The sequence below is a fragment of the Ascaphus truei genome, chromosome 3, assembly GCF_040206685.1.
Source record: "Ascaphus truei isolate aAscTru1 chromosome 3, aAscTru1.hap1, whole genome shotgun sequence".
Lineage (NCBI taxonomy): Eukaryota > Metazoa > Chordata > Amphibia > Anura > Ascaphidae > Ascaphus > Ascaphus truei.
Window position 1 is genome coordinate 106879703 of NC_134485.1, and position 10591 is coordinate 106890293.

Below are 10591 nucleotides of genomic sequence, written 5' to 3' on the forward strand. Positions count from 1 at the left end.
ACAAATAAAAGCCACCATACTGGATCGCTTAGGTCTGACCCCAGAGACCTACCGGCAGCAGTTCCGGAACCTGAAGTACACCGCTAAGATGAGACCCCGGGTCCTCGCTCAGCGGTTATTGGACTTGTTTACTCGCTGGATACAATGCGAGGAGCTCACTAAGGAGGCAATACTTGAGCAAGTGGTTTTGGAACAATTCCTACAGATAATACCCCCTTCCGCACGCTCGTGGGTAAAACGCCATGCTGCTGAAACCCTAGCTTTGGCGGTCCGACTCTGTCACGGTAACTTATGACAAGATATAATGAACACCAAATATCTGGGTTGAACTGAACGAGGCTTAGATATAATAAAATATAATTTATTCCTTGAAAAAGGTGAACACAGCAATATAGTACAAATAACAGACAAGAAGGTAACACTTACTTTGGGTTGGGGGATGGAGAAGTATCAGCTAGCAATTCTCCAGCAATCCGGTGACATTCCAGGTGGAATCAGAAGCATAACTAAAAACTGTAGGGTTGACACAGTTTATATACCTGTGTAACCCTATTCTTAACATTGAATACAGACTATTGGTGAACAATTATCTGTATCCAATCCCTAACGTGGAGACACATATTAACCCATGCCCCCCAGCTAATTAGCCCATGTGTACTGGGACTCTATGGGTAGCCCCATAATTAAATCAGGGGCAACGACCAGTCTACCAAATGAAGTATCTGCATTGTTTGTAGGTGCTGACATAACACTTACAAACCACTCCAGTTTGATGATTCTCCACCCTCAGGTAACAATTAGAGTAGCAGTCTGTTGATTAGTACTTAGTGTAAACAATCAGGCAGTTAACTTTTGATCACAGTGCTTAGGCTCAATCAGCCGGCTGCCCTTCATGACCTATTAGGATAGCAGAGGGAGTCTGCATTTTCAGAACAGATCCAAAATACCATACATATACACTTTAATACCTACACATATTAATAAGTTCCATTCTGGTGGGCTCCGTGGGTCGAAATTTGCCAGTTCTTAATGCCTACACACATTGGCCAAATATCAATGTGACGGGAGACGCGCTTAATAACACATTTATATTTCGTGGATCCTGATTGAGCAGAACAGGTTGAGCAAAATAAACTGAGATTTATTCCCTTGATAGGCAAACACACGACAACTGCAGAATAAACTTAATAATTACACGTACGGGTATAGGAACAGGAGATAATGTCCAGAAAGGTGCAAAGCACCAGAAGATTGTCTTTTAAAATGTAGTCCTTTTGCAAGGGCACAAATTGCCAGCCCCAATCCTTCTGTGAATGGGCAAAGTCTTTTCTGGTCCGTTGGGGTTAATCAAATAACCCCCAGCAATCACAGTGTCCTAACGCAGAGTTTTGTCCCTGGTTCCGATATAATAAGACTCTTTGCTTTCCAGGAATGTGCTGCTGCTCTTCTCTGCTCACATGGTAGAATGAAAAAAAACGACAGACAATGGGGATAGCCTGGGGGGGGTGTATATAGGATTTGGAAGCCTATTGTCAACATACCCACCCAATCCCCCTCGTGGGAAAGTAATCATTCCCCAATCACCTACTTGCCCACAGTTTGGAGAGTGGGCACTAGGAATTTCCTGTTCACACAGAGCATGTGCGACAACGCCACCTTGGCTACTTAGCATAGGTGCACTCCCCTCTCTACCTGGCCCCTCTCAGGCTGGAAGGGGGAACTCAGGGTGTGAGCTAGCACAAATGGTCACCAGGATGTCCTATTTAGCATCCATCTGGCCAATTCACACACCCCTTACTCTGGGTCTTTTGATATGCAACTTCCAGAGAGACTTACAGCTGTGGGCCTAGCAGGCTAGCTTTGAAGCTTGCATAGGCAAGTGACCCAGCTCATAGGTGTCAAAACATTTGGTTCTGGTATGCATAACATTTGTTCCTTAATGCATTACAAAGGCAGGCAGAAACAATAGCATCCTGCCTGTACATTTTCAAACTGCAACAGAAAGGCACTTCATCAAAAATATATGTTTCCCTTATGACAAAGTTATATTTTTAATATGTGTGTTATTGGGGGGTTACACTGAGGCTGCACCCCAAAAATCAGGGTGCTGGCTCACTCCGTTCCTAAATTAGCAGTCTTAAAAGGGGATCAGCATATAATATTAACCCCTTCATCCCCAATACGAAATAGGGGTAACCAGCCGAGCCCACTGCCTTTATTAATGCGCTGATTACCCCCCATTTTTGCCACACCTCCCCCACTCAAAGCCCAAGGTTTGCCCTGGCCACCTCCTCTGGTGGTTGGGCTGACCTGAGGGTTTTGGAAGTCATTAGGTCTTGGGGATTGTACTGCCAGGAGAGGCCATCGGCGTTCCCATGCTCACTGCCTTTCTTGTGCTGAATGGTGAAGTCACATTCTTGCAAGGCAAGGCTCCAGCTCAAGAGCTTGGCATTCTCTCCCGACACCCTCTGCAACCAACTTAGGGGGTTATGGTCAGTGATAACAGTGAAGTGTCTGCCATACAGAGAGGGCTGTAGCGTCTTTAGCGCCCATACTATGGCCAGTATAGTGGCATATGCCCCTTCTCTGGGCAGCCGCTTGCGGCCCAGAAACATCATTGGAGGTTCCCTGACCTCCTCCCCCACCTGGCTGAGCACAGCACCAATGCCAACGTCTGAGGCATCAGTCTGCTCCAGAAACTTCTTGGAATAATCTGGAGCGGCAAGGATGGGTGCAGTCTTCAAAACCTGAAATGCTGGAGACCAGACTACCAGCACAGACAGTCGCTTCTGGGTCAAGTCAGTCAGGGGTTTAGCAATGGCACTATACTGGGGAACAAACTTCCTATAGTAGCCTGCAGTGCCTAGAAACGCCATGACCTGCTTCTTGGTTTTGGGGGTGGGCCACTGCACTACTGCCTCTACCTTAGCTGGTTCTGGCTTGAGGTGCCCTCCACCCACCCTATGCCCTAGGTATAAGACTTCAGCCATCCCTACTAAGCACTTGGTGGGTTTTAAGGTGAGACCTGCCTCCCTAATCCTGGCTAGCACCGCAGCTACATGAATTAAGTGTGATTCCCAGGAGTTACTGAACACAGCAAAATCATCCAGATAAGCCCTTGCAAACCCTTGCATGCCCTCTAGAAAACGATTGACCAGGCGTTGGAAGGTAGCCGGTGCATTCCTCATCCCAAATGGCATCACTAAGAACTCATAGAGGCCACTTGGGGTGATGAAAGCCGACTTCTCCCTAGCCTCCTGGGTCAAAGGAATCAGCCAGTACCCTCTACTGAAATTCCTGGTGGTCAGATACCTTGCCCCCGCGAGTTCATCCAGCAACTCATCCATGCGGGGCATGGGGTAGGCATCTGAAACCATCCCTGCATTGAGCTGCCGGTAGTCCACATAGAACCAGGTGGTCCCATCCTTCTTAGGCACTAGGACTACTGGACAAGCCCAAGGGCTCTGGGATGGTACAATTACCCCTAGGGCCAGCATCTCCTCCACCTCCCTCTCTATACTGTCCTTCACCTCTGCTGACACTCTATAAGCGTGCTTATACAGAGGTCTCCGATCCCCTGTAAGCACTGGGTGCTCAGTGATGTGTGTCCTCCCTGGTTTGTCCGTGAACAGAGCCATATACTGCTCTAGCATAGCTCTGGCATCTGCTCTCTGCCTGACACTCAGCTGAGATCCTATCTCCACCTGCTCTATGGTACCTCCCTGCCTAGTCTCCCCTAGGAGATCTGGCAGAGCTATGTCCTCCTTGAGCATATTGATGTGATAGACTTTGGTCCTCCCTGTCTCCCTGTATGTCCCCACATACCTCTGCACTCTCTCTAGTGCCCTCCTGACCAGGCGGTGGGAGGTAGCCAGAGCATTCTTCATCCTGAATGGCACCCTGAAAAACTCACAGAGGCCATTCTGAAGGCTGAAGACTGACTCCCCCTTTGCCTTCCTCTCTACACTGTCTGCCACCTCTGCTGATACTCCATAGATATTCTTATGCAGAGGATGCAGATCACCTGGAAGCACAGGCTGATCTGTTCTATGTGCCCTGCCCAGCTTGTCTGAGAACAGGACCCTAGGCTGCTCTACCCTCACCCTGGCTTCTGCCCCTGCCTACCTCCCAGGGCCCATAGCTCAATTAGGACCCCCCTAAGAAACCCTATCCTACCTAAGAGGCCTGGCATTGCCTGAGCTACTTCCTGAAACATGTTCCCCATTCCTGGTAACAGGTTCAGAAGCATCTGCACATAATCACCCGCTTTACCATCTGGCTGGCAGGCGTCCCAGGGGTGGCCAAAGGCTGCCACTGCCCCTGCTGCCTCTGGCCAGAAGTAAGGCTGCAACAGCTGGGTTCTCATGTGAGTGACCCCCTGATGCCCCACTAGTGGACTGGGGAAGGCTACCTGCAACACTTGCTGCCTACCCTCCCCGGGTCCCACTAACCGTCTTCTACCTGTCCAGCCCCTGGCTAACCCGGTAGAACCTGGCTCCCTACCCCAGAGCCCACGGTGCCACAGCCTGTGGTCTGACCCCCCACTTTCCCAAGACTCGGACGCCCGCAGTCCCATACCTTCTAAGCTGGGGTCAGCTTTCACCGCATCCCTATCTGCTGTCCCTAATTCTAACCACCCACCCTTAGTCTATAAGTCAGGGGGAACAGGTAAAGGGAACAGTAAGTCAGTCACTGGTCGCGACTCAGTAGTCTGGCTTACCTGTCTGGTCTCCGCAGAGGCCACGGGAACCGTTGGTCCCAAATGCAGGGGGACAGAGGTTGATTCTGCTGTGATTCCTGATGACAGGCTCTTAGGAATCGCCGCAACAGCAGGCAATTCCGCAGCAACCACACAGATCACAGGCTCCAGGTTATTGCTAAGGCGCACCTCAGCAGTTTCCCTGGACAAAACCCCCACCTCCCTCATGTCATGATTAGCACCCCCATCCAAAATGATCTGGGCACCCTGTAAGGACTGCAGCCCTCCATCAGGCATGGTTCTTTGCACCCCGGTGCCCAGGAGCAAATCTTCTGGCTGCACCAGAATAAGAGCAGCACCCAAATCAGGCAAGCTCCCTGCTTGCCGGTCACCAAAGGTAACCCTCCGTGGGTGCCTGCTCAGGACATCAGCAGGCTCCATCTCGACTGATGCACTTAGACATCCTCTGCTCACTGCTGCTGGCTCTGAGGTAACAAAAGCAGCATCTGCCTGGGACATCCCTCTTGGTTGTGGCTCCATGGCTGTGCTCTGTTCCTCTGTGTGGGCTCACGGTCCGGGCAATGTGGCCGGATGTGGCCCACCTTGTGGCAATGATAGCACCGTCTTTCAAGCTTGAACTCCCCAGTATAGGGCGTGTCGCTGCTCACTGTATGCTTGGGAGTCCGCTGAGGTGCAGACAGGTCCTATCTAGCCGGAATGGCTGCCTCTCTGGGGACTGCTGCGTTGCTCACCAAGGCTCTGATGGTTACATATTCATTTGCTGGCTCTGCTGCTTCCACAGCAGTTACTCTGGGAACGTCCTGTTCTCTGCTGACAAGATGGGAGTGAGGGGGCCTTCCAAGCGCTGTCGACAGGAGCTGGAGTCGCTGTTCATAGCTAAGCCCTTCTCCCCAGGCGGTGAGGAGTGGAATGAGTTCAGCGGTAGCAAGTCCGGTCGCCGCAGCGACAAACCCATCTGCACCCCCTGGCACCACGCCACCCTCGTCCAGGCGGTCACTGACATCCTCCTGCTGTCCTTGCAGCCCCGGAGCTGGAGGGACCTGCACTCCGGGCTGAGTACTGTCTTCTGCCACAGCAGCTGGTGGGGCGATCCTGCCCTCATATTCTTCTAAGTCCTCCTCCAGCTGACTCTTGGAACGACCGTCTGTCGTGAACCCGTACCCCACACATCTCTCCACTATCTGCGCCCGGTTCCAGGTACAAAACCTTCCTGAGCGTGGACTCATGGTGCCACTGGGGTATGAGTCCAGAGACCAGTGAATTATCTCGTGCTTCTTTGGAATTGTGTGTAAGTTGCCACTTGTCTGAGGAGCTTGCAATCTACAAGGTCCTCACTATATTGCAGGACACTGCAATATAGGCTCAATCAGTATCTCACCAGCTGCCACCAGTTTTAAACGCCTGTGACGGGAGACGCGCTTAATAACATATTTATATTTCGTGGATCCTGATTGAGCAGAACAGGTTGAGCAAAATAAACTGAGATTTATTCCCTTGATAGGCAAACACACGACAACTGCAGAATAAACTTAATAATTACACGTACGGGTATAGGAACAGGAGATAATGTCCAGAAAGGTGCAAAGCACCAGAAGATTGTCTTTTAAAATGTAGTCCTTTTGCAAGGGCACAAATTGCCAGCCCCAATCCTTCTGTGAATGTGCAAAGTCTTTTCTGGTCCGTTGGGGTTAATCAAATAACCCCCAGAAATCACAGTGTCCTAACGCAGAGTTTTGTCCTTGGTTCCGATATAATAAGACTCTTTGCGTTCCAGGAATGTGCTGCTGCTCTTCTCTGCTCACATGGTAGAATGAAGAAAAACGAAAGACAATAGGGATAGCCTGGGGGGGATGTATATAGGATTTGGAAGCCTATTGCCAACATACCCACCCAATCCCCCTCATGGGAAAGTAATCATTCCCCAATCACCTACTTGCCCACAGTTTGGAGAGTGGGCACTAGGGATTTCCTGTTCACACAGAGCATGTGCGACAACGCCACCTTGGCTACTTAGCATAGGTGCACTACCCTCTCTACCTGGCCCCTCTCAGGCTGGAAGGGGGAACTCAGGGTGTGAGCTAGCACAAATGGTCACCAGGATGTCCTATTTAGCATCCACCTGGCCAATTCACACCCCCCTTACTCTGGGTCTTTTGATATGCAACTTCCAGAGAGACTTACAGCTGTGGGCCTAGCAGGCTAGCTTTGAAGCTTGCATAGGCAAGTGACCCAGCTCATAGGTGTCAAAACATTTGGTTCTGGTATGCATAACATTTGTTCCTTAATGCATTACAAAGGCAGGCAGAAACAATAGCATCCTGCCTGTACATTTTCAAACTGCAACAGAAAGGCACTTCATCAAAAATATATGTTTCCCTTATGACAAAGTTATATTTTTAATATGTGTGTTCTTGGGGGGTTACACTGAGGCTGCACCCCAAAAATCAGGGTGCTGGCTCACTCCGTTCCTAAATTAGCAGTCTTAAAAGGGGATCGAAACAGAAAGAGAACAGCGCAAAAAAACCATTGTGTAGTATATTTAAATAATTTTATAAAAGGTGAAGGTGAGTATTGCACGTACATCAAAAAAAAGGGTTAATAGCAAGACATGTTAGGGACTAACCAGGAAGAGACGCGGCGATCTACCCCTGAAAACAACTGCTGTGAGCTCCGTGAAGGCGCGGGAAGGTTCCCCAACGCTGAGCTGTATACTCTGCATCCAGATACCAGCATCTTGAGGGAGGACGTCCAATTCCTGGTGCATGCATCCCGTTGTGCCTGCCGAGTGGTAACATGTCCCTAACATGTCTTGCTATTAACCCTTTTTTTTTATGTAGGTGCAATACTCACCTTCACCTTTTATAAAATTATTTTACTGCCGAACGTCAGCGGAGGAGACGCGCGCTATCCACTCTGCTGTTTCAGAACACGAGTACTCCAGAAATCTCCCCGCACGCTTCCAGCACGTCCAGTAACCCGCAGCAGACGGCCAGCCCTGGTTAAAGACCCCGTACCAATGCACATGTCCTACTCCAGGACGGTGAGTAGGATTTCAGTTTTACCTGGTGGAGCAGCAAGGCTTTTTTCGGCCAAAAGTGCTGGGAAGCCCTCAATTCGTTTATTAACAGAAGATCATCTACTGTTTATTTTACAGTTCGCATTTTATACCAATTGTACTAACAATTGTTTTAACCATTAAATGCTCCATATTTTCATACATATGTCTCACATTGTTTAAGGGTAATACACCATAGTGGTGCTTGTATTTCTCTTGTCTCCCTCTCTGAGCTATTCCAAAGACACCTCAGCACAAGACTTCTGTTCCAGCCATTCACCCTCAGCGCCATCAGAGGTTTTACCACCCACATCTTGCATATCTGGTTGGAAGATCCCAGATTAAACCTCTACGGCAGCTCCAGGACTACCTACTCTCTAGGACTGTATCCCAGGTTTTGTTTTCACTGTTTGTTCAATATTGTTGCACTAGCGCTTGTATACACTTATTTTTTACACATAGTCCAAGCTTTGCTGTGTGTGGGGAGGACTGCTGGCTTCAGAATTTTCTTCTCTTAGATTTGTTCCCTCTCCCTCATGGCTGTCGGCCATTTTATGACGATCTTTTTTCTTGTCTGTTTTCTCCAATCTCTGATTTTTTGGGGCCATGGATTTGTTTTTAGCAAAATATTTCTCCATATACTGGAAGTCGGAAGTCTCCCCTCTGATGTGGTTGTCTTTTTAGGTCATTTTTTTGCTTTTTTTTGCTGATATCTCGAATTTCTGTTGGGAGCCAGCAGGAGCTTCACTGGAGTGTGTCTTACTCCCTTGGCACCATACCGGAAGTCCATAGATGTAATTGTTTAATCATACATCTTTCAGTTGTATGAGATATTGCAATGACAATTATACTATGGTTACTAATCGTAAATATAACTGATTTATGTATGTAATGTGTTTTTTAATTACTTTTAATTATGTGGTTTTATGTGTCTTATGTGGTACCGGTTTATAACTGGTCAAATTAATTGTTGGAAGGATGCCCACCTGATTAGGATTGGCTTAAATGATGTAGGGGATAAATTGGTATAAATACAACCCCCCCCATGAGCCAGCAACCCACCCCCTGATGAAGCGTTAAACAACGCAAAACGCGTAGAGGCGTACCGTACCGTGACGTATGACGCTGGAGACAGTGATGACAGACACCTGAAATCAGCACTCACCCATGAGGACGCCGAGATCAGCTGTTTTGCTACTTGCGAGTACGGGACTCTCTTCCAGCTGCATATACTATTGAGTGTCATTTATTTTCTGTGGGGTTTGACAGGCTATTTAAACGGGGAAGGAAGGCTCAGGGAAGTACCTCTGGGACCCTTGGGCACCAGAGGGAATGGGCCAGAAGAAGAGGTAATCCCTCGAAACGTTGCCCCCCTAGCATACTTTCTTTTCTCCCATTTTTTGTGTGCATTTTCCTGTTTTTTGTTTTTTTTCCCCTTTTCCTTTTTTCCCCCACACCCCTCACTGTGAGACATTATTTCCCATTGCTTTGTATTTGCTGTAATTCCGGTTTACATATGGTAATAATAATATCTCTGTGCGCTCTTTCTTTCTTCTTAGTTCCTCAGAATTTCACAATATAATTATAGGGTTCCTTAACCAAACAAAGGTTAAAAAAACATTGCTCTATCCACTGTATTAAAGTATTCCATTGCTATTAGCCTCGTGTATGTATTCACTAAATCACGTTCATGACTTTTGCAGCAAAAATACTTTGACGAATAGCGTATCCAGGTAGAATGTTAACATTCAGCTAACATGTGGGCTGAAAGCAAATATCTTCAAATAATTCATAAAATATTTGGTTAATGAATATAGGGAATAATCTTTTTTAATAGTGAGTTACATAGTAGACGAGGATAAAAAAAAAGCCATATATCCATCACGTTCCGCCGATGGTAAATTTAGACCACAGATATTTATCCTATATTTGTATTTACAGTATTTTGAAGCAGAGGTAGGATAAACAAAACCCCCCCAGTGTTATATCATCCAATGATGTCTCATAAGGGGATAAATAATTCCTTCCTGACTCCAAATATTGGCAATCAGATTACTCCCTGGATCAACAGCCTTCCCATGTTTACTTATTTGGTATTTCCCGGTATACCTTTACTTTCTAAAAAAGTTTAAGGATTAATAACGATATTTTAAGTACTTTTTTTTTGCAGGGGGGGGAGAGTTTGAATGCTGTATTTTCCAGTGAAAGACTATCAAAGTATTTGGGGTCAATAATTTGCCAAAAGTTATATTCTGAGGCCAGAGTCACGTGTGGTATGAATAGCCCAGATAGCTTCAACTCATTCCTGTTACAAGCACAACAAGTTCTTTGTCTTTTCTTACTTTATTGAGGAAAGCATAGATACACAAAGGCACTTGTGGAAGATGGTGTTGTGAGAGAATGTCTCTTATAGTGATTGTGCTTGATAGTAGGGAAAAGTGAAAAGGATGAGGCCTTGCCAGTAGAGAGTTAACAGAAACGTACTCACTCAGCCAATGTTGGAAGTAAAAGGAAGTGTGAGGGAATCTGGGTAACAGGAATAGTCTGGGGACAGACTATCTGTCAGCAAGGCAGAGGGGAGGGCAGACTAGCCCATTCTGAGAGAAATCTCAGAGGTTGCTGTATCAACTCACTGGCTACCTGCTCACAGGCAGAAAGGGCAACATATTGATACATCACACAGGCATGGTGTGTGTATGTGGAACAAATGCATGCAGCTGAACTTAAGGAGCTGACAAGCAGAAGGGGGGTCAGGCAGAAGTGTGATTCTTGTTCTATGATAAGTTAAGATAAATTAAAGCATTATGGCTTACAAT